This window comes from Triturus cristatus, chromosome 10, assembly GCF_964204655.1.
Source record: "Triturus cristatus chromosome 10, aTriCri1.1, whole genome shotgun sequence".
NCBI lineage: Eukaryota > Metazoa > Chordata > Amphibia > Caudata > Salamandridae > Triturus > Triturus cristatus.
Window position 1 is genome coordinate 987,631,561 of NC_140593.1, and position 7,492 is coordinate 987,639,052.

The 7,492-nt window shown below is 44.8% G+C and overlaps 1 long non-coding RNA gene across 1 annotated transcript; it reads left to right on the forward strand.

Moving 5' to 3' along the window:
- The first annotated feature begins 3,119 nt into the window (after window positions 1–3,119).
- On the forward strand, window positions 3,120–3,555 carry LOC146796381 (uncharacterized). The gene is made up of 3 exons (XR_014969929.1): window positions 3,120–3,159; window positions 3,260–3,332; window positions 3,451–3,555. It is a non-coding gene; the product is annotated as an uncharacterized LOC146796381 (long non-coding RNA).
- The last annotated feature ends 3,937 nt before the right edge of the window (window positions 3,556–7,492 follow it).

Consider the following 7,492-nt stretch of genomic DNA (forward strand, 5'->3'; position numbering starts at 1 on the left):
ACTGGTGCTGTATCCAATTGTAATCGGGAAAACCAAAACAATTTGAATATAAATATCATGTAGGGACAAGAAGTGGTCTGTAAGAGAATACTCCGCTGCTGGATTGGTTTTTCTGTGAATTATATCATTTTTAGCACTCTAGTCTTTTCAAAGTGCTAGATTTATTTTTGTGAACTTGTGGTTTGGCCATGAGAAGCCTATTGTGGTTCTGCCAGATCTGGTATTCAACCCTTCAACCACCTATCAGGTTATGCTCCTCTGGCCTCATCAGAGGCACCTGCTCACAAAAGGGAGGAAATGGCACTCAACAGGCGTGTCATAAGTCATGCACATCGTATACGTTGCTTATCATACACAAGGAAATACATGGGATTTTCTGGTCGGCTTCAGTGTAAGCAGTTCAGTTCTCCTTGTTGACGAGCAGCTGAAATAGCACATTGGTCTGACTCCCTAAAAACAAACAAATTTAGGAACACATGAACTAGAATACAACTCTGCTGTTTCTGTGTAAGGGAACGACCAGGATTGCATTGTCAATCCTCAAAGCAAGTCTCCACAAAAAAAGCCAAAGAACGCGGTCCTGGTTCAGCTCGTCATCAGATTTTTTAGGTCAGCGTTAGCACGTGTCACACAGCAATGTTTAGTAAAACTAGAAATGGGTTATTACAAATAGCCATGAAAAAGAACTACTTTATATTTCAAAACACCTACTACCTGCAGTGCAAAGGCCTGGCCATGGGGGCAGGATTCGCTCCGAGCCTAGCTAACCTTTACATGGATGACTCGAGGACACCTACCTCTATGACCTCACCAACCCCTTTCTGAACAACATATCAATATGGAAGCGCTATATTGATGATGTGCTAATGCTGTGGACAGGCACAGAACAGAGCCTAATAGAATTCAAAACATGGTTAAACGAACGCCCTCCGGATATACAATTCACCATGTCCTACAACAATGAGGCCATCAGCTTCTTGGACATTACATTACAGAACGAAAACGGAAAACTCTTTACCACACTATACAGAAAACCAACTGAGCGCAATACCACACTGAAGTATGACTCACACCATCCAAGGAGTCTTAGAGATAGTTTTCCATATGGACAATCTTTAAGACTACAACGGAACTGCTCCAAAAGAAGTGACTTCTACAAAGAGACAGATATTCTGATCACTAAATTGAGAGACCGGGGTTATCCCAAAGGCCTGCTAAACCGTTCCAGAAAAAGGGCTTGGTATCGCCCGAGAGAGACCCTCCCCGAGATACAACCTAGAGCGGAAGACATTGAGAAGTTGGTCTGTGTGACCACGTTTAACACCCGTATACACGAAATCAAAAAAAGTACTATTGAAATATTGGAACCTGGTAAGCAGTGAGATTGGAATCCAAGAAAAACCTCTATTTGCCTTTAAGAGAGCCAAAATCATCAAAGATTATGTTGTAAGTTCTTATCTTGAAATGGAGAAACCACTGGACATCAGACAACAACTCAATCTACCACCATTAATTGGTCATTTTAAATGCAGTAACTGCACAGCCTGTGAGTTTGCACGGATTGGCTCATCATTTCAACACATGGGAAAAACACATCATCTGAGGCAGCATACTAATTGCAACAGTCATAACGTCATCTATGCCATACAATGCCCCTGTGATAGGATCTACGTGGGCCAAACCACTCAAAAGGTCAAGTCAAGGATTCTCCAACACCGCAGTAGAATCCGCTGCAAGGTCCATGGTGCTCCTCTAGTGGAACATTTCTCTACAAACAACCACACCGCGGATGACATACAATGGTGGGTGTTGGAGAAAGCCACTCTTCACCCTAGAGGAGGCAGTATACTCACATTGCTACATTTTGACTCAGTCAACACAGGATTAAATGAACTTGAAGAAACATACAAACAAGTGGTCAGACTTTAATTTCCAGGACCACATTTAGTCATATGTATGACCAGAGGCGCAACTAGAGCCAAATTTCGGGGGGGGCTGAGCAAAAATTTCGGGGGGGGCTGAACTTTAAGCAATAGGCAGAGTGGAGCTGCAGGGGCTCTTAGAAGGGGTGAAACAACAGCAAGGCCTCATTAACATGCAAATGGTCTTTTAAAGACCTGTGAAGTGCTCGGGTGCGGCTGTGTGCGCGCCGGGAAGCTGTCTCAGCCCGGGCTGCCACACACGACGGGGGGGGGGGGGGGCTGAAGCCCTTTGAGTCCAATGGGTGTTGCGCGCCTGTGTATGACCTCAATCTGCACGGCGATATACACTGGCCACTTTTTACCACATAGTAGCTGACACTTTGTAATCAGAGGGATACTGACCTTGATACATCATACCACTACTTTCTGAACTTCACACGCTTTTGCACCATTGTGGAAAAGGGTTCATTTGAACCCTTGTTATTAAGTTTGGTTTAATGTGATTTAACCATGTAACCATCTGTTCCCTAAGTGTCATCACTGTCAGCGAAAAGATGCTCATAATATACCATGTCTTATATTTATTCGTCATTTTAGCGGTTTATAAATGTACGTAATTATATAAACATGCATGTCTAAGCAGTTGACTGCCATCACATATGTGTGTCTTTTGTGCCCTTCCTAAACATGCTACCGCTTTGTTAAATATGAAGACTGTTTCCCACTGAAATTTACAACCGGGACACAGAAATGTACTGGAGTTTTGCATTTAACAAACATGCCAATTGACGTTTCATGATTTAACCTTACACAGCTCTGTTTAAAACAAGGACTACATCCCAAAATCGATATGTAACTCACGAGAACATTTCACAAAGGTACTGTACTTTTTTATTGTTTTTGACATGTACTTTGATATTGATCTCTGGACAGCGATATTGAATCTGCTGCACATCACGTATCAGGAATTAACCTGACAAGTATAATCACTTTGTTAAAATAGGATGTTTTTAAAAAAAATGTTCTGCACTTTTCGCGCATTCAAATTGCACTTTTGAGCTGATCCCTGAACATTACATCGCGGTTGCCACGTCATTTTAGTTGAGTCTGACACGACCTAACGTGCACGTCTTGCTTACGTTACTGAAAGCCTTTTAAATCAACTGCTTCGCGCTCCGGCCTTATTCTTCAACCGAAGCGAGTGCCGACCGGACGCCTTCTTCCCTGCCAGATCACGGTGAGCTATTGCCTGGTAACACTCCAGACAGCGCGTTTTCGCGTTCTAAGGCTCTGATAAGTACAGTAATTGACGCGCCGTTGCCTTTCATTTTCCACAGTAAATCACTTGGATGGCAATTTCAAGAGAATCCAACCGACGGGTGGATGTCTCCTACAAAGGATACCTTTAAGGTATGTTTTATACACGCAGCTAATTGACTGATTAACCTAGCAGATATATTTAAAAATTATGAAATTGTCAGAGTATTTAAAAAGGTAACTAAATTTAGTCATTATCACTCTCCCTTAGGCTCCTACCATTCGGAGGAGAACTGAAAGCTTTTAACCCTTAAGCCACCTTCTGAAAGAGAAGTCCTTTGCAACTGTAGACAGAATAAAGACTCTACATTCTGGGTAAGCTTGTCTCTTGCCCTTATGCACATAAATAACACATATATTTATTCTGTCACATAACACACACCTGATGGAGCTCTTTAATTAGGCTGCATACCCCCCTCTCCTGTCCTGAAGAAGACCCATCTTGACGCTTTCCACATAATCGCGCAACTATTCGGGTCGAAACGTCGACGCAACACATGTCTGCACAACGCTCATGATCACAGTTTAGATTACCCATTGATCTAGTAGCATATGTGCAACAATTATAAAGACAAACAGACATTCTTCTCCCTTCCCAATTACAGACGTAATTATCTTGTATATAGTGTACTGTCTACGTCACCAACCACCACATGTCACTTTTTTCACTTCAGTCACCTATCTTCTTTTGCAATTGAATTTGTAAATTGCGACAGCCTTGCATAGTTGACATTTGATTGTTAATACAGCATTTAATTCTTACATCTCTGTGTGTGTTTTGAAAATACTTTTTTCTTTTCTTTTCTTTTCCTTAAATCATTGACATGTTCTACAAGTAAGCTTTCTGCTCCTTGAGTACTTCTAAGTACTTGTAACCCCAACAGAACCAATTGTTTTTGTTTAACTCCACAGATCTGTGGTTGCGTTCACAGTTGGCTTCAGGTCCTCAAATTCCATTTCTGTCGTCGTCACTCTCTCCGCTAATTGGCAGTGATCAGCTCGTAAAAGGTCAGTTTCCTCCCTAACAGTGTGTAGTTTATTCTCCACGGCCTGTCTCGATGCTGTTATGGCCTGTAATATGCCTTGGAGCGTTGGCGCCGTCAGCGCATCCTCCCATGGTGCATTGGAAGGGGCCTGCTCTGCATTGTCCTCCGAGTCCGTTAGATTTGATGCCGGGGGTCCACCTCCCTCCTCCTGCTAGTTTTCCCCATCTTTCCTCCTGGCTCAGCAAGCCAGTAAATGCCCCGGAGACCTCTGTCTGGTCAGTCTGCTCCCTTCTTATCTTTAAGGGCTCTCGTTGGTGGTGGTCGTGTTCGCCCGCTTAAAGTTTGCTCCCCTGATGGTCCACCACGCTCCCAGCGCCTCTCCAGCGGATCCAAACGCAGCTTCCTGGATTGATGTTTCTTAATTCCCCCCTAGTCTGGGGAGTGAGCGTGATCTCTTATTGTTTCAGGCCTTTCAACTGTGCTAACTTTGTTTGTCCAGATTTGAGGCCCTATGATATATCAGCCATTTTCCATCACCTCTGCCTCGGTGCCGGTGCCGCTACCTGCAATTGCGCCCTAGCTATGTTATGGCTCCAAAAGTTCTGTTGGCCCCCTCCTGGTGCTCTTCTCCCCCTGTCCTGGGTGGTGAAGCTCAGCCCCGTCAGGAAGGCGCCTCTCGCCAGGCTCGTTTTGGGTCCTTTAGTCTCCCAGCTACCTCTAGCTGTTCTACTCCATTCTGGTTACGTCTGCTACAACCTCTGGCTCTTTCTCTTGGGTCTTTGGTAGCCCCAGTGTCTTCTCTGTAGCGCCCTGATCCCTCAGTGGCCGTCCCCCAGGGTGTGTGTGCTTCCGTCTTTTTGTCTTGCCGTTGCAGCCTCGCCGGGCCCCTGGGGCCCCAGGTATCTCCCCTCCATCTCTGCTCTTCCCTCTTGATGAGAGGCTCTTCAGTCTGGTATCTAACCCCCAGCGTCGCAGCTCATGCCTCCTCGTGCTGATCTCTGGGGTTAGCTAGGCCCTCTCTGCCATGCCTCCTCTCCATATCTGCTGCATGCAGGGTGTCAGAGTATCTCGGCCGTTTGACCGGGTCGCTGCACCCAAGGCCCCCCTTCGTTTCGGTGCTTCTTCGGGTGGCGGGGGGGGGGGGGGGGGTCCGTGAGTCACGTATCTCAGTCTGCTGCTGGACTGCTCCTCGGGGCCTCTCGATCACCCAACTTCACTTCCCTTGCCACTATCAAGGCCCCGGGGCGACCCGGTCCGGCAGTTGCTCACCGCCCGCTGTCTCCTGATCTTCTCTCTTGGCTCACTGCTCTCGCCTTCCCTGCCGGCTCTGCTTCCTCCACTGGGGCGCGACCCCGCAACTCACTGCACCACCCCAAGCTTGCAGATGTTCATCGGGGTCCCATCCGGAGATCGGTCACTAGGTTATCCGCTCCTCCTATCTGTTCCTTCGTATCGATCCCCTTCTGCATAGACTCCAGGCCACACAGTTCAGGGGCCAGGTTTCTCCAGAGCAATTCGCTTCTGGGTCAGCGCCATATGGGTCCCAGCTGCGCTCCGCCGTATTTGGTCAAAACTAGGCTTATTTGCCCAACGCGACCCGAAAGATCTGCCGCCTCGGTCCCTAGTGCACTGGAGGTTGCGGGGGTGGATGGGTCCCCCAGCTGTATCGCTGTCCACAGGATGGCACTGATTAGGGATTGGCCTCTCGGAGCCTCTCGAGTAAGGCTCGTGCTCCATTGGCTGCTGGCCACGCCCCTTCACCAGTTATAGTTAGCAGAGCTAACTAACTTGCGCTCCCACCATGCACAGCTTAGACCTCACATATTACATCACCCATGACATGTTCTATGACATCATTTATGACATCACTGACGACATCTCAAATGACATCATTGATGACATCACTGATGACCTCATTCAATGAGTGTGTTAGTTTGCTTTTATAGATTACATAGTGGCGGGTAACTACCATATTACTTTTGTACCTAATTATCTACAGCCTGTGTCCAGCTAATCGATGTAAGTGTTTACAAAACGCATGTGCTCCTAATTCACCATAGGTGTGTGGAAGTATTAAACATATTATAAATCATGTATTGAAGTGTAACTCTGTGTGCAGCTAACAGTTGATGACTTGTGTTCATTATGTTCCACACTTGTTTTTTGGTACTGCAGAAAAGGTTTCCATCAGGGCAAAGATTCTACGTACTACATACTAAGCATTGTAAGTAGCCTTGAGTTATTAGACAGAATCGTCTCAGCATGACACTTTCTACTTAACATAGAAGACCATGTGCACCAGGTAATAATCAATGTAAATGTTCTTGTTTTGCTTCAGAAGATGGGCTATCTAAAGTTTTCACCACAGTATGAAGGCTGCAGGTTATTTTAAGTCGCACTTTGGAAATATTTTGCATAGAGTGTACACTGTTCTAAGTAGATACTTTTTAATACTCTTTCTCATGGGAATTACACTGTACAAACAGTGTGGTACAGAGTAAACTCTCTCCATAGAGTAAACAGTGTTAACAGTACCTACATTTCTACTTATATCCACTTAATTTCTCAATGTAGGTTCCGTGACTGTCAGGGGTTTGATACAGGTAAAGACTGTCCATAGTAGGACATTAGTTATGCAACAGGGGTTTAGTATCTGTTGGAACTTGGTTTTCTCTGAACAGTTGTATACAGATTGAACACCGTGTGCAGGATAGGTTACCCTTTCATCTGTGGTTCACAGTCAACATGAACTCGGCTACCCATGAAGTGAATGGTATAGGGCCAATGTTGCACATAACACAAGCATGTTTTACCTATGGGGGTTAAATGTATGATAGCAGTAATGATGTTTCATATTATTCTGAGCTATTTTGCACTTACTTTCATAGCTTTAATGCTATACCTGTTAATAGAGCAATGTGTACAAAAGAAACTTGGATGATGTCATCAGTGATGCCATTTGAGATTTCATGAGTGATGTCATAGAACATGTCATGAGTGATGTAATATGTGAGGTCATAAGCAGTGCATGGCGGGGGTGCAAGTTATAGTTAGCTCTACTAACTATAACTGGTGAATTTGTATGTGTTTTTAGTTCGAAAAATGTTAATGTTGCCACTGAGATATTCACTGAACTTTAACGTTACTTTTAACCTTTGAATTTTTTCAGTGGATTTCTAAGGTTGTTCTTTAAACAAAAACAGATTTTATTTATCACAGCTAACTATACCATTACTTTAACCATTGTTTTCTTCTGTGAATTTCCAT